Below are 21,044 nucleotides of genomic sequence, written 5' to 3'. Positions count from 1 at the left end.
CAGCTAAATTATAAAGAACCACTGAACATCAAGTGGCCTAGCTTGTCAGTCTGAAATAGCTGAGACTGCTGTCTACCACAGTCTCTACTGCTTGACTCCACAAAATAACTAGAATTCTATTAACAATACACACGCACAAAAGCAAGAGGCACCAACCTAATGGAAAGAGACAAAGCAACAAACAGAACCAGATTCATAAATGACTCAGACATTGAAACTATCATACAGGAATTTTAAAATAATCATGATAAAAATATTATAGCACATAGTAGGAATAGCGCACAACATGAATAAAAATAGGGTGGTGTATGAGTCTGGAATTTCTAGAGAAAGAGAACAAACGATATATTCCCTATAATATATTCTACATATTATATATAAACACTTTAATATATTAATAAGAAATATAGTTTATAGAGAGATTTATTATAAGATATTGGCTCACATCATTATGGAGACTGAGAAGTCCCAAGATCTGCACTTGTCAAGCTGGAGACCCAGGAGAGCCAAGGGTGTAAGTTCTAGTCTCGTGGCAAAAGGAGACAGATGTCCCAGCTCCAAAACAGTCACATAGGGAGAGTGAGTTCTTCCATTCTCAGACATCTTTGTTCAAGTCAGGCCTCCAATAGACTGGATTAGGCCCACGCACATTCCAGAGGGCAATCTGATTGACTCAATTAATTCAAAAGTTAATCTCATCCAGAAACACCCCCACAGACATACCCAAAATTATGTTTAAGCAAATACCCGGGCACCCTGTGACTCAGTCAATTTGACACGGAAAGTTAACCATTATAGGAGATTTCAGCAGAGAGATGAAAACTGAAATAATCACAAGCAAATCCCAGAGATAATTATAAATTGTCAGATATGAATAATACCTTCAATAGACTCACCAGAAGACTTGGAAGAGCTGGGGATAGAATCATTAAACTTAAAGTTGGGTTAGTAGAAATTGCCCAAAGTAAAAGACGGAGAGACAGAGAGACAGACAGAGAGAGAAGGAGAGAGAGAGAGAGGGAGGGAGAGAGAAAGAGAAATCCAAGAGCTCTAGCACAATATCAAATGTCTAATATACGTACAATTGCAATCCCAGAGGAAATGAGCAAGAGAATGGTGGAGAAGAAATATTTGAGAAATAATTGCCAATATGTTTGCTGAGATTGATCTTCTAACTGTGTATATAATAAAGCTTTATTTTCTGTTTAAAGCTTTTCAACGTCTCTCTTTTTCCTTCAATATTAAGTACTGTTCTTTCAGCCTGACTTATAGACCTGTATAATCTTATCTTCATTTGCCATCCAAGCCAGTTATAGCCACTCCAGCATTCATTACATTAGCATACCCATATCAAGTTATAAAAACGAACCATGTTCTCTTGCAACATCTGTACTGGTACATGTGTATTCCCTTTTCTTAGAATCCCTGTCCATGTCTAACTCAACCTGACCTTAACTCATATGTCAGGATCAATTTGAAGGTTACTTTTATTACAGGTCTTCCCTGGTTTCCAGGCTACGTTAGTAAGTTCTCATACTACCACCAACTTGATTTCATCATAGTATTTATAATAATCCATTGTGATTTTTTCCTTATATATACTCTCCTAAGTAGGCAATAAATCTCCTGAGTTTGGTGAATGCATTATATTTTTCTTGTATATCTCAGGGTAGTTCAAAGAAAAGTTTCTCAGTGCATGAAACACGCTTGGTAAATGTTAAGAAATGACTTAGTTAATAAGATAAAAATAGTACTAGTAATATTAATTATAACAAAGAAAATATGACTGGCTGGCTACAGACTTCATTGTAGTGTTTATGAATAGTTGTGTTCTTTCATTATTACTTTTAACTGTCCAAAAAACTTTTTAATTTGTTCTTATATGATCAGCACATTTGTAAAGATTCATAACTTGTAAAAATCTAGGCATCAAAAGTTAAGAATAAAAAAGCAATTTTACATGGTTTAACAGTCTATAAAAACACAAGTTAGCACATATTGTAAATCACTAGTAGAATGCACAAACTTTCTCAGAGCACAATGTAACCATGCTGGAAAGGGCTGTAGATATAACTTATAGCAAATCTTTCAGAGCAGACTCTATTAATCTTAATTTTTACTGTTGCATTTATCAGAATTAACTCATGAAAGATTATATATGTGAGCTATTTATATGATAATGAAACAGTGTAAAATCTGTGGTATGCACAAATCAAACATTTATATTTGCTTCTTTCTTGCTATGCTTATTTTGTTATATTTGTGATTTGTAATTTATTTTCATATTCCATATTTATGAATAGGAAATTGTAATCTATATAAACTATATTCACACAAGATACTGTATTTTAAAGACTTTGTCAGTCTTTTGCTGATGTATTTATCTCCTTCTCTAATATATCATAAATGTATCATCTAAATAATGGTAAAAATTGCATTCTCAACAGACAAATTCTACACATGTAATTCTAAATGAACATGGAATTTTGTTCAGTCATGCAACAGAACATGTTTAACACCATTAGTCATTCTGTGAATGAACCTTTTGAATTAGGAGAGATCATCATAGAAAAATAATTTTCAAATTTAAAAGGGGCATTTTCAGACCAGTCCCAGTGGCCCAGTGACTAAGTTTGGTGCACTCCACTTTGGCGGCAAGGGTTTAGATCCTGGATGTGGACCTACACTACTCATCTGTTAGCAGCCATGCTCTGCTGGCAAGCTCACATAAAAAAGAAAAAAGGATGAAAGCTGGCAATGGATGTTAGCTCAGAGCAAATCTTCCTCAGCAAAAAATAAAATAAAAGGGGCATTCTCCTTCCCCCTCAGATTTGAAGATACTGAAAATCTAGTATAAATCAAATTTTTTATCTGTAATATGGAATTGTAAAATTTATCTCTATTCACATTTTGTCCTTTGACTTTCAATAGAACTTTTTGAATAGCTATCCCAGGAGTACAATACTGCTTTTCTGTCCTAATGGAAATACAATCTCAAAGTTTATCTTTCTTTTTTTTTAACTTGAAGTTGTGAACTGGTTGTATCATCCACATTACTTTACATAAGATATTATTTAGCCATTCCTTCTTTCCTGAAACTTCTCTACAATTTTCAAAATGCTGTTAATTTGGAAATTCAATATTTTGAAAGTGGTATCCCATTAAGACTTTCTGTTTTATTTCTTCCTAGAACCTTGATTTTTCCTGTAAATTTTTGAGTAAACTTTCTAATCTTTTAATCTGTTCTATGTATTCTGTATTCTCTTCTACCTTTCCTTATTCATTTAAACTTAAACCTCAAAAGCCATTTTTTTTCCTTTGGGCTGCACATGTCATTATGTAATGAAATTTCATAAGAAAGCATTCACTAAACAATTCAGATTTCTGAGTCCTCAAAACTTGTTCAACTAGTGTGCTTTTTAACATAAAGCTTTAGATTTTACTAAATTATTTTAATTTTGATTATGTATACATATATACATCTACTACATTAAAAGTTTAATATGGAGGCTGGCCCAGTGGCGTAGTGGTTAAGTTTGCATGCTCCACTTTCTTGACCCAAGTTTCCCGGTTAGGATCCTGGACGCAGACCTAGCACCACTTGTCAAGTCACACTGTGGCAGCATCTCACATAAAGTAGAGGAAGATTGGCACAGATGTTAGTTTAGTGACAATCTTCCTCAAACAAAAAGAGGAAGACTGGCAATATATGTTAGCCCAGGGCCAATCTTCCTCACAAAACAATAAATAAATAAGTTTAATATGTAATTGAATATATAATAAATATATTATAATTTATTTGAGGCATAATTGACAATTAAAATTACACATATTTAAGACATACAACATCATGATTCGATATATATACATACATACTGTGATATAATCAAGACAATCAAGCTAATTAATATATCCATTACCTCATATAGACATCATTCTTTTTCTTTCCTTTCCTTCCTCCTTCCTTCCTTTCTTCCTTTCTTTCTTCCTTACTTTTTCATTCTTTCCTTCTTTCTTTCTTTATTCCTTCCTTTCTGTCTTTCTTTCTTTCCTTCTTCCTTTTTTTTTGTGATGACTTCCCCGCTCCCCAAGCCTCTGGCAACCACCATTCTATTCTCTGGTTCTAAGAGTTTGACTCTTTTAGATCCCGTGTATAAGTGAAGTCATGCAGTATTTGTCTTTTTGTGTCTGGTTTATTTCACTCAGCACAATATCCTCCAGGTTCATCTCATGGCTGAATAATATCCTGTTGTATATGTATACCACATTTTCTTTATCCTTTCAGCCATCAGTGAACATGTAGATTGTTTAATTTCTTGGTTATTGTGAATAATGCTGAAATGAAGATGAGAGTACAAGTATCTCTTTGAGATCCTGATTTCAATTTGTTTGGATATATACCCAGAAGTGGAATTTCTGGAACATAGGATAGTTCTATTTTTAATTTTTTGAGGACCCATCTTATTGCTTTCCATAAAGGTTATACAAACTTACATTCCCATCAATAGTGTACAAGGGTTCCCTTTTCTCCACATCCTTGCCAACACTTATCTCTTGTCTTTCTGATAATAGCCATTCTAACATGTGTGAGGTAATATCTCATTAGGGATTTTATTTGCATTGAGGTGATGATTAGTGATGCCGAGCACCTTTTCATATACCAGTTGGCCATTCGCTTATCTTCTTGGAGAAATGTCTATTCAAGTCCTTTGCTTATTGTTGAAATCAGGTTTCTATTTTTCTATTGAATTGTAGGAGTTCCTTACATATTTTTTATGTTAACCTCTTATCAGATATCATATACATGATTTGCAAATTTTTTTTTCATTTCATAGCTTGCTTTTTTAATTTTGTTGATTGTTTCCTTTTCTATGCAGAGCTTTTTAATTTGATGCAATCTGAGTTGTCTATTCTTGCAGTTTTTTCCTGTGCTTTCAGTGTCATAGCCATGAAATTATTGCCAAGACCAATGTCAAGAAAATTTTTCCCTATGTTTTCTTTTAGTAGTTTTGTAGTTTCCAGTCTTATGTTTAAGTCTTTAATCCACTTATAGTTGATTTTTTTAGATATAGTGATAGATGAGGCCAATTTCATTCTTCTGAATAGGGATATCCAGTTTTCCCAAAACCGTTTCTTGAAGAGACTATTCTTTCCCATTGTGTATCTCTTTGTTGAAGATCAGTTGACCAAAGATGTTTGGATTTATTTCTGGGCTCTCCTGTTCTATTAATTTGTATGTCTGATTTTATGCCAGTAACTGTTTTGATTACTATAGATGTGAAATATATATTGAAATCAGGAAGTGTGATGCCTCCAGCTTTGTTCTTCTTGCTCAAGATTGCTTTGTGTATTCAGGGTCTTTTGTGGTTCTATACAAATTTTAGAATTATGTTCTCTATTTCTGTAAAGAATGCCATGGGGATTTTGATAGGGATTATATTAGATGTGTAGATCTCTTTGCGTAGTATGGATATCTTTGCAATATTAAGTCTTCTGATCCCTGAACTCAGAATGTCTTCTCATTTCTCTGTTTCTTTAATTACCTTCATTGACATTTTATAATTTGCAGTGTACTAATCTTTCACCTCTTTGGTTAAATTTATTCCTAAGTATTTTATTCTTTTTGTTGTATTTCTTTCTTAATTTCCTTTTTTGATAATTCACTGTTCGTGTATAAACATGTAACAGATTTTTGTATGTTGATTTTATATCTTGCAACTTCATTGAATTTGTTTATTAGTTCTAACTTTTTCTGTCGTCGAATCTTTAGGATTTTCTGCATATTTGATTATGTCATTACAAACACATAATTTTATTTCTTCCTTTCTGATTGGAATGCATTTTGCTTCTTTTTCTTGTCTAGCTGCTCTGGCTGGGACTTCTAGTACTGTGTTGACAAGATGTTGCTAGAAGGTCTTTCTTATCTTCTACTGAATCTTAGAGGTAAAGATTTCAGTTTTTTTCCCATTGATTACGATATTATCTTTGAGTTTTTCATACATGGTCTTTACTGTGTTGAAGTAAGTTCATTCTATAGCTATTTTATTGAGACTTTTAATCATAAATAGACGTTGGGCCTTGTCAAACACTTTCTCTGCATCTATTGAGATGATCATGTGCTTTTGAAATTTCCTTTTGTTAGTGTATTTTATCCCTTTAGGTGATTTGTGTATGTTCAACCATCCTTGAATCCCTGGGATAAATCCCACTTGGTCAGAGTGTATAATCCTTTTAATGTACTGTTGAACTCAGTTTGCTAGCTCATTTTAACCAATTACCTCTGCAAAGACCCTATTTCCAAATAAGATCACATTCTGGTTTTCAGATGGCCATGAATTTCAGGAGATACTAGTCAACTCAATGTACTACCCAATCCATTTTTCAATTCAACAGACACAAAGATTGATTGTGTAGCATCCTCCTCCTTTTTATGAACTTCATGCCACAGCAGGTGAATTTATACTGTGTGTTTTTTTTTAATGTACTTGACCTGCTGAATTTAGATCAATCATGAATGAAGCATCCCTACATTTTTAGTTGATATGGAATTGCCCGTCATGGGAAATACCTATATTCTTATGGTTTTGATAGGTTCCACTTTTTGTTTGGATTTGGTTTTGTTTGTGTTTTTGGGGGGAGAGGGGAAATTAAGTGTATTCCTAAAGCTGAAGCTCCTAATATGTCAGAGGATTTTTTTCTTGTTTTATTTTTTCTGATATTGATGGTATATGTCTCTGTGATATTGTGATTTATGATAAGAAAAATATATTTGGTCTTTGTCCTCATTTCTGTCACAGGGCTATTAAAACACTTGAAATTTTCTGTGATGAGAATGATAAAGTGTCTTTTATTATCTTCAAAATGACTTTTAGAAAGCCCTCAGGTAACCTATGGGGGCTGGTTTCCAGGTAAACCAATAATGCGATTATAGGGTTGGAACTTTCAGTACCCCCTCCACAAATTTCCTGGGTTCAGGTGGGATAGCGACTGGAGGTTGAATCAATTGCCAAAGGTCAATTATTTAACCTATCATGACTATGTAATGAAGCCTCCATAAAAAAACTCCAAAGGACAAAGTTCAAAGAACTTCTGGATTGGTGAACACTTGGAGATATGAGGAAAATAGTGCATCTGTAGAGGGCCTGGAAGTTCCACGCCCTTTCCCTGTACCTTGCCTTATGCAGCTCTTTCATCTGACTGTTCCTGAGTTATATTCTTTTATAATAAACTAGTAATCTAGTAAGTAAATTATTTCTCTGAGATGTGTCAGCACCTCTAGCAACTTACTTGAACCCAAGGAGGAGATCGTGGGAACCTCTGATTTATAGCCAGTTGGTCAGAAGTACAGGTAACAAATTGGACTTGTGACTGGCGTCTGAAGTCCAAGAGGAGGTCTTGGGAACCTCCAGTCTGTAGCTGGTAGGTCAGAAGCACAGGTAACAACCTGGGCTTGTACTTGGCTTCTCAAGTTGGAGTGAGTGTGGTCTTCTAGGACTGAACACTTAACCTATGGAATCTGATGTTCTCTTCAGGTAGATAGTTCAAAATTGAGTTCAATCGTAGGACACCCAGCTGGTGTCCTGAGAATTGCTTGTTGGTGTGGGGAACATCCCCCTACCCTACACACGTTGGAATTGGTACTAGAACCTATTTAGCTTGTATGTATTTAACACTTTAAACCTTATCTCCTCTTATTAGTGGTAGATATCTCAATCATTTACACAGCTCACTGGGTAGTGGATGCTTTGATACACTACATTCTGTACTTTCCATTTGAATAAATAGGAAATAAATAGGAAATTCTTAAGCTTATTGCAAAGTGAGATAAAAGAAATAACTCATCTTTCTTTATTTCAGGCAAGTGACAAGATGTCATTCTGTGCTAGGATTTAATGATCTTAACATATGTTCATCTCCCATGTATAGATAATCACTGGTTTCATTTTGTGTCTTGCATTGGGGTAATTTTAAATATTTTAAATGTTAAGAAGTCATAGATATAAGTACAAACTGGGCAATATTAGTTTACACGTTAAAATGTGGTATGTATGTAGGTTTTTAGATATTTATTAAAACATAAATCTCAAGTTTCTATGATCACCCAGTTTGAATTGTGGTTAAAGACTCTTGCGTGGGTAGATGGACATGAGTAGAAGATATATAAAATGAACTTGAAGGTAAATAAAAAACGTATCAGAAGTAGAAGATACGAGAATTTGCAACCTGAACTTCTGAAAGCATCCATTTTTTCAGCCAGGAAGTAGCTAGCACAGAAAGCAAGAGCTCTCTACTAGACCCACTAAACAAGGCAAGTGGGGTCATTATGATCATAGTGTCTGAATAAGACTTGATGGTCTTCAATATCTTTTCCTGATAAGTATCATTGGAAAGCTGGACATAAGCAGGCACCTGACACATGATTAAAAAGTAGAATAAAATATGTAACCTACATATTTATACTTCTTTTTTAAATAAAGGAAACTATGCCCCTCTATGATAAAACATAAGATCATAGCAAGTGTAGCAAGAGAAAGTGGGAGTAGTAGGGAATCTAAAATTCATGTGCTTTAAATTATTACCACGTGCTGGTAATTCTAAACAGCATCAGTTATAATATACCTCCTCACTCCTAGTCTATATTTCTTACACCATTACCAAGAAGTGCTCCTGATGAAACAGTCACTGTTTCCTGATTTGAGATCTACTACACTGTGAATCATGCTCCACAGTGAGTTAGTAAGTTCTTTATGTAGAAGAGGGAAGGACACAGAGGTGGGAGGTGGAGGATACAATGAGATAGGGTTGGGGAAAATAAAGGGGAAATGGAAGACATTGTATTTGACTGCTAAAGCTTCACATTTTGCCTCTGAATTAGGACCTCAAATATAAAAGCAGTTCTTAATCAATTGCATGCAGGTCAGGTGGATTCTAGCAATAGAAACTAGTGTTGAGCTCTATAAATTGTCTCTCTGATTTTAGGTGCATTTGAGTAGATAATTAGAAGTAGACAGATTATGTTTATTGGCTAACGACCCAATGTCTTCCTTGGCTCTTCCTCTCAGTCCCTCTATCCTTTTGTTTCCTTCCACTAGGGTCCATTTAATGACTATGTGCTAGGTAGTGTCTAGGTACTAGGGATATAGTATTCAGCAAAACATGTACCACTTTGAATTACATTGTGTTTACAATCTAAAAAACAATGTTCTACTTAGGAAAGCATTAATTTACAGCAATTATTACCTTGTCAGAAAGAAAAATTATGAAGTAAAAAACCATTCCAGGAAAGGTATGCAGTTGTTTGAAAATACAGGGCAGATGAAATAAATGAACAGACAAATAAGATGACACACATTTTATTGTTATATATTTGTTTGAACCAGGCACTAGATACTAGATATATTTACTCATTTAAATGCATTAAATGATTATACCTTGTTTTCAGGATTCAAAGATGTAACTAACTAGTGATGTCTCAGATATACAATGTGAAAACATTGTAATACAAAAATATGTTTGGAGGAGTCCCCATGGCCAAATGATTGTTTGCGTGCTACACTTTGATGGCCCAAGATTCATTGGTTCGAGTCCTTGGCATGGACCTACACACTGCTCATCAAGCCATGCAGTACTTTAGAAAGAAAAAAAATAATGAATTGTTCTTTAAACTGTCCAAAATACGTTGTTCCAGGAACTCAACTTCAAGAATCAAGAGAAACTCCATAGTGGAGCCACACTCTCAACTGTGCCATAAAGGAGTAAACCTTTAAATGGTATGTTAATAGATTTACTGCATTTCTTGTTTTTTAAATTTTATTTATTGTAGTAAGAATAACATGAGATCTACCCTCTTAAAATTTTAAGTGTATAATACAGTGTTGAAAATCACAAGCACAATGTGGAACAGCAGATCTCTAGAACCTATTCATGTTGCACAACTGACCCTTTATATTCTTTGAATAGTAAGTCTTCATTTCCTCCACCTCAGCCCCTGGCAACCACCATTCTACTCTCTGCTTCTATGACTTAGACTACTTTCGATAGCCCATGTAAGTGAAATAACACAATGTTTGTCCTTCTGTGACTGGCTTATTCCACACGGTATAATTTCCTTGAGATTCATCCATGTTATTGCCTGTTGCAAAAATTCTTTCTTTTTTAAGGCTGAATAACATTCATCATATGTATATACCACATTTCTTTTCCCCATTCTTCCATTGATGATCATTTAGGTTGTTTTCACCTCCTGGCTAATGTGAATAATTTTGTAATGAAAATATCTCCTTGAGATCCTCATTTCAATGCTTTTGGATAAAAACCCATAAGTGAAATAGCTGGATCATATGGTACTTCTATGTTTAAATTTTGAGGAAACTTTATACTGTTTTCCATAGTGGCTACACCGTTGTACATTCCCACCAACAGTACATAGAAGTTCCGATTTCTCCATATCTTTGCCAACATGTATTATTTTCATTTACTTTGATAACGTCTATCATTACAGGTACTAGGTGATACATGACTGTGGGTTTTTTGATTTGCATTTCTCTGATGATTAGTGATGTTAAGCATCTTTTCACATATCTGTTGGCCATTTGAAATGTCTTTTCAAGTCCCTTGACTGTTTTTAATCAGGTTATTTGTTATTTTGATATTGAACTGTAGGAATTGCTTGTATATTTTAGATATGAATCCTTCATCAGACATAAGGTTTGCAAATATTTTCTCCCACTCTGAAGGTTGTTTTTTCACTTTTTTATTTTTACCTTTGCCGTGTATAAGAATTTTAGTTTGATATTGTCCCACTTGTTTATTTTTCTTTTGAGATGTAAAAATTCAATGCAATAACTGTCAAAATACCAATGACGTTCTTTACAGAAATAGAAAAAAAATTAAAATTCATATAGAATCACAAAGGACACCTCAAATAGCCAAAAAATACTGAGAGACAAAAACAAAGCTGAAGGCATCATACATTCTTATTTCAAAATATATTACAAAGCTGCAGTAATTTAAACAGCATGGTACTGACATAAAGACACACATATAGGCCAATGTAACAGAATAGAGAGTCTAGAAATAAAACCACACATACATGGTCAACTAATGTTTGACATGATCTCAAGAATATACAATGGGGGAAAGATAGTCTCTTCAACAAATGCTGTTAGGAACTCTGGATATTCATGTGTAAAAGAATGAGGTTGGATCTTCTTTTATACCTTGCACAAAAATCAACTCAAAATAGATTAAATGCTTAAACATAAGACCTGAAAGCCAGGCTTGGTTGTCTATTGATTAAGACTCAACACTTTCACCATTGCATCCTGGGTTCATTTCCCAGTCAGGGAACCACACCACCATCTGTTGGTTGTCATACCAACCAACACACAGATAGCTGTGTGTTGCTGTGATGCTGGAAGCTATGCCACTGGTATTTCAAATACCAACAGGGTCATCCACGGTGGACAGATTTGAGTGGAGCTTCCAGACTAAGATAAACTAGGGAGAAGCACCTGGCCACCCACTTCCAAAAAATACTGTCCTTCAAAATACTGACCAAAAAAATGCATAGGCAATCTGTGTCTTTCAGAATATTCCAATGTAAATAGAATTGAACATTGTGTTTTTAAATAACAATATTATATTACTCAGCTTTGTTTCACTAATAAGTAATTCAAATCTCAGTTTATTATGAAAAAACATTTATTCCCAGATACATTACTTCTCACTAGTTGAAGATGGTTTGTTGAACTTGCTCCATATTTCTTCTCCTTCTCATACTGAAACTGAAGATTAAGCCCCTTTTTGGGAACATATTTCTCTTTAGACCATGTAAAAAGAGCAAGAAGTGGCAGACAAAAACGGCTCCTTTAAAAGTCTCAGTTCAAAACTGGCACAATGTCACCTCTGCTCACATCAATTCAAGAAAGTCACATGACCACACTGGAGAGTGAGGTGGGTAAGTGTACTCTGCCTACATGTGACAATTGGAGGGGATGCTTGATCCTCTAACAGGAAAGAAATGAATTGTTAACAATAACATAATCCATCATATATGTGATTTTAATTTTCCTCTCCCAATAAAGTTAGAACTCTTTGAAAACAGGAATGACCATTAATCATCCTTATACTGCCTGTATCTTTCATAGTGTTTTTAAAATGTATGCACTTAGGAAATATTTGTAAGGTAAGTTGAAAGGGAAATTTACTCAGCTATAGGATTTATCTCTGTCTAATTCTGTTATTGTTATTACTGTTTCCACCTACTTTTTGATGCTGAATACAAAGAAAAAAAGAAAAGAAAGAGAAAGAGAAAACAACCAGAATCTGACGCTCTGGGGTAATTTGGTCATTTTTCAAAAGACTATAAGACTGTATATTCACAATTGATGGACGTAATAATATTCTCTCCATGTGAGCATAAAGGTGGACAATGTTAGGGGCACAGTTTCTAAAAGCTCTTCATCCTGTTGCCACAGTTTAGAGGGACATTCAAAGATTGAAACTGGGGTTCTTAATTGTCCCAGGGGGTACCAATTCCTGTAATTGAGATTCACACTGAGAATACAAAGAACATTAAAATGCCGTTAACTTCAAATACTCACACTCTGATAATACATTAAATCTAATTATTATGACATTATAGAAATATGTAGTATCCAAACGTTCTTTAAGCCATTTATGAAAATGAATATAAAAGTGAATTTGGCACGAGAGAACACGTTAACTCAATTGTAGAAAATCGTGCCACTGACTCCATATAGAGAAAATTCAGCGCAAAGCAATTTGGATCTATGTTCGCTGTTTTCATGAATAACATGGCCCATTCAATTCATTGAAAGTGAATGACTTTCAAATGGACTGGTTTCACAGGACTAAAAACTTGAATGGAAGCAAGAGAGGACAAAAAAGAATAGTATACCTCAGCTACTTATTGGTTGTTTTATTTTCTTCAATTATTTTTGTCACTGTTTTCTCTTCTCTTTATAAATTATATTTTGACTGGCATTGCTTTGATATCCACAACAGACAACGGCTGCTAAATTTACCAAAGGCAAAATTTTGCTAACTGCCAACTTTTTAATGTTTTGTTTTGTGTTAGCATTGTTAACATCACTAAACGATTTTCTAACAAATCACACCAATGGGCTATAGTTATTTTGTCCTGCAAAAAAATCTACCTAAGTAAAGATCTCCCTGGTTTGACAACAACTTGAAACGTAGGCATTTTATAGGTAAATATGTTATGATCATGCTTAAAAATAGACGCAAAGCACAAAAATTAATGTTTAATTGCATAAAGTACAATCAACTACAAGAGACTGTGCCTTCCCTCTTTCTCTTTCTCTTTCTCCCCACCTCTCTGTCTCCTTCCTCTTCCTCTCGCTCCCCTACGATCTCTCTGGATATTTCAATCTTTCTGTGAAGAGTACAACTATCAGTGAGTGAAAGCAATATCCTCCAGCAAATGTGCAAGCTGTTTTATATTTCTTTTCGGGTACATGTGAAGGAGAGACAAATTTAGAAGTAAACAAACAAATGGACCTGTGCCATTTACTAATCTCATAAGCATGAGCCAATTGGTTCTCCCATATTATAATCAGACTCACAATATAAAATTGCTCATTCATATCTCAAACCCAGAAGGTGCTAAAACCTCACTTTCTATAAAGCACATGCATAAAAGAATTTTTTAAAACTTGTTTCACCGTTCCAAAGTCTTGATTTTTACCATTTTGACAGATCACTGTAATGAAAGTTGAATTATAAGTCAATATAAATATTAATGAATTTTTGCTGCTGTATAAATAGAAAGGAGAGTTCTGGATATCATATTTTAAATGAAAGTTTGTGTAGTAGGTAAAGAACAACACTATGAAACAATAAATTGTCCAGGCTCTTATCTATATTAATAGAATTTCTAACATGTCACAATTCTATATTCTATATTTTCTGTATATTTATTGATATATATCTTAACCTGAAAATATTTTTTAAAACTTAAGATGAAAGCAATAGTCTTTTATATATGCCTAGATAGTTACCATTTCATTGCTCACTCTTTGTTTTGGAAGATCCTTACTTTCTTCTGGTATTATTTACCTTTAGTCTGTAGTGTTTCGTATCGAGCAGCTCTATCAGCAAAATTTTCTCATAGTTTCCTGTAATTTGAGAATCTCTTTAATTCACCCTCTATCCTGAACAGCATCTTAAAAGATATTAAGCTTAGGTTTTGTTTGTTTTTTTTTTTAAAGATTGGAACTCGAGCTAAATCTGTTGCCAATCTTCTTCTTTTTCTTTTGTCTTCTCCCCAAAACCCCCAGTACAGAGTTGTATATTCTAGTTTTAGGTCCTTCTGGTTGTGCTATGTGGGACACCGCCTCAACATGACCTGATGAGTGGTGCCAGGTCCGCACCCAGGATCTGAACCAGCAAAATCCTGGGGCACTGAAGTAGAGAACAGGAACTCAACCACTCGGCCATGGGGCCAGCCCCCTAAGCTTAGGTTTGATAGCTACTTTTTTTTTCAGAATTTTGTCTCTATAGTCCCAATGTCTTTGGCTTCTGTGATTTCTATTAAGAAATCCAGTCGCATTTTCATCACTCTTCCCTGTATGTGTGCTTTGCTCTAGTATTTTACTCTGAATGCTTTCAAATTTTTTATATTTTATGTTCAGCAGTTTCATTAGGAGTTGTCTTGTTATGGTTTTCTTTTAGATTATCCTGTTGGAGGTTCACTGAGTCACCTCTGTAAATATGTATATTTATGTCTTACATCATATGTAGGAATCATTTCTTCAAATATTTATTTTTCTGGCCAAACCTCATTCTTCTATCCATTTGAGATTCCAATGACTCATGTATTATACATTTGGATATCAGAATCTCAGATCCTTTGTTTTCATTTTTTAATTTTGTCTTTTCTTCAGATTGGATAATTTCTACTGCTCTATCTTCAATTTAATTGAGTCTTTCCTCTATCACTTTCATTCTGCTATTATCTCCTTTGAATATTTTTTTAACTTAAAATATACGTTGTGTATTTAGAATGGAAGGCACGATAAGCGATTTTATTTTCCTGACTTACAGCCAGTTCAATAAAATCCAAAGGCAATGTTTTGACACTGATAATCACATAAGACGGTTACAAAACAAGAATGTGCCTTTAAAAATTATTAATTTTATAAAGAAATTAACATGCAAGAGGCAAAACTTTTGTCATCAGAATATATAACCCAATCTATTTCATCCATATTCTAATCCTTAAGCTTCTCTTCTTATTCCTCCTCCCAACTAACTAGGGTTAAGTAGGTACAAAGAGCATATAAAAGATCAGGGGCTTGCTTTGCTCAAATGAAAAACAGTTATATATTGCACATGATATTTATATATTCCTTAGAATCTTGGGTCTGATGAGATAGAAAGAGGATATTCTTTAAGTTTATACTTTAGGTACAGACCACTTCATGTTTGCCTCAGTAACATTTACAAGCATGTCATACCATCCCTTTCAAGAATCTATAAAAACCAGCACCATCATTTAAGAATTTTATCTTTTTTAAAAGTAGGCTCTCTTAGATTTTGAAATATCCCTTTGCACAGCATGGGGAACAAATAACTTCGGCTTTAGAACCACTAAACCCCATGTTTACTCAATGCGGTGCACAATGTAGCCATCTATTTCGTGACATTTGTAAGCGAAGATTATATGATGCTATCTCCAAATAGGGGTGTTTATAGAGCTGATGAAAGAGTTCAACGCAGACAGTTGGTAACCTGCCAATTAACAGAACCAAAATGTAGAAAATGTAAGACTCCAAGAGAGAAAGAATGATGACATGGATGAAAATAAATTCAATATTGTATCATGTGTCAAGTGGATAATTTTAAATGAGTGTAGAATCTCCTTTTATCCTTTATAATACTATATTACAAATGTAGACTCATTCTTTCAAAAGAAAGCCTTAAAAATATTAGGTCTATATTGTCATATTCATGTTAGCATTCAGTTATTTGAGTTATTAAGTACTAGAAACAAAGTAAAATGAGCAATAAAATTAAGGATTATTATATTGTCCCTCTTTTCTTCATCAGTTGTGTATTTTGTTCAAGGTGAGGAACATTAGCATATTTGGTGGCTAATTTGAGAATTTTTGTATAATTTTTAAATTATTTCTTGAAGAAATTATTGTAAAATATATTATTCGCTAGTAGGAATTCTCCTTATTCATGTTGTAAACACAACTTTCACCTTTGCAACTCTTATCTTTTTCTTATAATCTCAAGCTAGAGATGAAAATTTATAAAATTTTAGCTCATTAATATTAGGTAAAGTTTCGTAAGAGTAGAGATCTATTGATTTGGTTGTGCTTCTTCTGATGTATCATGATATGAAAGTAGCATCATAATCACACGTCATGTAACAGTGATGTTCAATATGAACAATTTCTCTCGTGATTTAGCATTTCTCATCATCTGTCACTACTACATCCCTCCAATATAAATTATGACCGCCCCAATCCTCCAAACCTCTTGTTCATCAGTAGCATATTCGCCTACTGCTCTCTTATTTGACTTTTAAGAACTTCGATCCTTTTGTTGCTAAGTTTAATGCTTCTGTAATATATTTATTATCTTCACATACTCAGTCTCCGTATTTATTTCTTCATACTCTCTTAGTCTTCAAATTATCATTTGAAACTGCTCTGTTTTCTTAATAAGCCCCTTTGGCAACTGAAATTTTTCCTATTAATCTCCTTCTAATTAGTAATAGCAGCTAAATGTCAGCATTCTTCAGAGACACCACATTCAAAATCCCTTATTCCAAATAGGATATTCTTACTCTCTTTCAGGGTGACTCATATAAAAGAATTAAAATATACTTCAATATCCTTGATTACTCTTTTAAAAATCAGTATTATCACATATTCATCATTCAACTAAAAGAACAACTCACAGTCAACCTCTGCTGCAAATCAGTCCTGAACCCACTTAACCTTTTGGAACACCTTGATCTCTTTTTTCTTTTCAGTTATCAAGCCTGGATAAAATTATAACAAAATATATTTGTAAAACAGTCCATATAACACATGAGATTTAATTGTATATGGAAGTACTGAATTTTTTCAAAACTCAAGATAATAAAAAAAAGAATTTTCAGTAAAAAAATTTTACTTTATTAGTCTGGCTCAAGTTCAAAACTAACCTTATGAATAAATAGAATATGATAAATAAATAAGTAGGTAGGTCGATAAGTAGATAGATAAATGGACTAGGTAAAACAGCTGTCTATAACAGAAGCACTTGCCATTCCGATTCTCAATTTAAATTAAGCTATCCTAGTTAACCTTAAGAGGGAAGAAAAGTCAGCAATTAATACATATAGACTAGATATGGGAAAGACATCCTTGGTGTCCACAAATGATAGAACCTATATTTTTAATATTTTCTTTAACAGGCATATTCTTTGTTATGAGGCTAAAACTATATCGCTTTTTAATTTGATAGCAAAATAGTACTAAATTGAAATCTCTTTGATATACTATATTTTCTTATTTGCATTTTCAAAATCATTAAATCTATCAAAAGATCTGAAGAAGAAGAACTACATTTCTAGATTGAGTGTATTTCTGGAAATGTCTGAGAACATCTGTGGCCTTCATCAACAACATGAGATCTATGAGGGGATACAATAATCCTAGTAATGTTGTCTTCTTCAGTACTACAGTCATCAAACTGATCATATATTCTGTTTTTTCAGTTCATCTTTCCCTCATCATCTTTGAAATATTAGACACTTTGTTTCTGACATTATTCCATTTGTAAAAGCTGAAAAGACACTTTCCAATTATGAAATTTGAAACATAAATTAAAAAATGAGGGAGAAGACAGAATAATTAAACTTTTGCTTGTGTGTTGGTTCCACTTTTTATTTTGATGTGCTGAGATTATTAAATTTAGAGACAATAGTAAATTAGAAGGAGATGTGACCTAAGAAAACTATATATCAGTATAACAGCTCTATACACTGACTCAAAATTAATTATTATGCCTATGCTGACAATGCAAGTATTTTCATTTTCTTATCAAATTTTTCTTCTATTTGATTATGTCACTAACTACCAATGTATCTACTTCAGCTGAGGCTCTATTCTTAGATTTAAACCTGAAGACTATAAGTAGGTACCCTTTTAATTGCTCTTGGAATTTCTGGTCCTCTTGTTATAAACCATTTTGAGACAAATTGGCTGCTATTGCCTTTAGCCATCTTGCTGCCCACTTAAATTTAGGGAACCAATTGCCTCCTTGCTCATATTCCCCACAGATTATTAAATTCATCTGTTCATAAAGTAATTATTCAAAATGTGAACCAATTTCCATCTTGACAATACATAGTCAAGAGAGAGCACGATTCCTTTTTTGAATTGTTTTCCCAACTATCAGTGGGATACAATTAATATATGTAATTATATAGGAAAAAAGAATAAAAAAAAATCCCCACAGATTTCTCTCATAGTCTGGCTCTTTGCCTTCAACGCATGGTTGAGTGAGAAATATGGCAGTAAGCCAACCTGCCCTTCTTCCAAAATCAACCACAATAGAATCTGCTGGATTGAAATAAAACATTAAGAGTTTAGTTTGGCACTCAGTACTTTTGACTAGTACTATATTTGTGACAAGATTTACTGGGCCAACCGCCCAGAGAAGCTCTGTGTCTGGCTGCCCAGTTTTGAAATATGGAGAAGAGTTCATGATCACCATGCTTTGTAAACTTACACTTCTGAAAATTATATTTCTCTATTTAAAAAGGCTTTGAGATAGCCAGATGTGTGTATTGGGAAAAATCAACCATTTTGTGAAAAGGCTTTTGTGTACAATTTCTAAAAACCATCGGTATCACTTGAATGGGTTACACATTGCTTTCTGGCAGAGTAATTTTCGTATTTCTATAGTTGGCTAAAAATGATCAGCATTGAAATTTCATGCAAAGATTCTACAAGTGTATCATCAGTGACATTGTATTTTATTAAATATGCTGTTAGGAAAACTATGTGGCCCAGTGGAAAGAACATGAACTTTGTGTCAGAAAAATCTGAGTATGAGTACAAATTCGTTCACATACTTGCTGTGAAAGCATGGATAAATTTATTAACTAAATTTCCCAACATTTACTTTCCAAATCATCTGTAAAATTGCCTCATTAGGTGATGGTAAGGATTACATGAGGTTACCTTTGCAAACTCTGACAGTGACACCCTACAAGGTAATGACTGTTATTTTACCTATTTTTCAAATAAGGAGACTAAAGCTTAACTAATTTCTTTATGGTCAGAAGGAAGACAAGCGGTCAAGCTCATGTTTAAACATAAACGAAGTGACCTCCAAACTAAACAAGTGCTATCCCTTCTAATATCACTGTACTGATCTGTTCATTAACATTCTCCTAATCATCATCATCATCATTTTTAGTATCATTGACACCATTTTTCCATAGTTGTTGCATTCATTAAATTGATTATCATAGAATAATAGTCATCATCATCATTATAAACACAAGTTCTCAAATCTAGACCACTATTCATTTTGTAGTCCTACAACCTCCTAGCCATGTAGACTTGGGAAAGTCACTTTTCCATATTTTAGTTTTCCCATTTTCAAATTGGAAGTGATATTTTTACATTCATCGTAGTAGTCTACCTGTCAAACTTAAGTAAAAATATTTGAGTAAAACTTTTAGAAGGATGAACATACATGGTAATTGTAAAATATGATTAGCACTAACAATTGGAATGATTATTGATAGGATGAAGTATAACTCTTAAAGAGTATTTGGCCTTAATGGTATTCAATAACCACAGTTTTTACTAAGTTCCTGTAGAGATTTAAGTTGATTCTCAAGCCAAAATATTTGAAATTTAAGCCAGTACATTATAATTTAAAATGAACTAGATATGAGTAAAAGAATTCTGAGTTGAGCTGAGGTCTTAGTATCATCATTAACAAATTAGGTGATCATTAGCTAAAGCTATAAACAGTCTGAACCTCATCCATCTTTTTCATCAAAATCTTTATAAATGTCAAGTAGGAAACTTCCTACTTAACTCCAAGAACAGTGTAAAGGATTACATCATATTAATAAAAATATGAACTGAAAGCCAATATCAAGGTAACAATATTTGAACTGTTAATTCTTTCCAATAGATATGGTCCTAAATTAAGCTTTTGGGTGGGAGTGGGGAAGATGACTAGACACATCTCTGGATCAAATCATGTGATTGATGAGCCATTGATTAGGGTACAAATGTTATTAATTTTGGATTTTTTTATACAAGTAGAAATATGACCATAAATGATATCACAAGTATTGGTACTCTTGCGATTGGGTATCACAAATAAGAAAGTAATCTATGTGAATAGTAATAGTTATCTCTGCATATGAATAAAGGGGGTATTAATAATTTTTAATAATTAGAATTCACAAAGAAAAATAGGCCAATGGATGGAATAATAAACTTTTTCTTTTAGTCTAAAAAGTATTTGGTCTTCATTTATGCAAATGGTTCTAATGAGGACAGTGCTGATTGAGTATTTTGACCCTTTGTACATCACTTCTTTCCAAGGCAAAATTTTACTTGCTCTCTTTCTCATTAAGCTTCTGTTTGAAATTGATTCATATTCAGAACTGAAGGTGAAGAAACCTGGGCATTCATTTAGATGATTAATTAGGAAGAAAAATTTTATTCAGTCTGAAAAAATGATACACAACTCTATTAGCCACTCAAGATTGGCTGAAAATGAGCTGTGATTCCCAGAAGTATGATTCGTTTTCCTGGGGATGATGGAATTACTATCAGGATGACTTCTACTGACTGAAGTGACTTTATTGCGCTAGCAAGACACTCCAAATGTGGTCATGACATTGGCTTACAAGTACCCCATTTATTTAAAACACAAAATTTGAACTGACATTTGAACTGATTTACTCACATCCTTCATATTTAACAGATGGAGTAAACTTTTTCTAAAAGAGAATACTGATATAT

The sequence above is a fragment of the Equus asinus genome, chromosome 11 (genome assembly GCF_041296235.1).
Source record: "Equus asinus isolate D_3611 breed Donkey chromosome 11, EquAss-T2T_v2, whole genome shotgun sequence".
NCBI lineage: Eukaryota > Metazoa > Chordata > Mammalia > Perissodactyla > Equidae > Equus > Equus asinus.
This window is presented reverse-complemented; position numbering follows the sequence as displayed.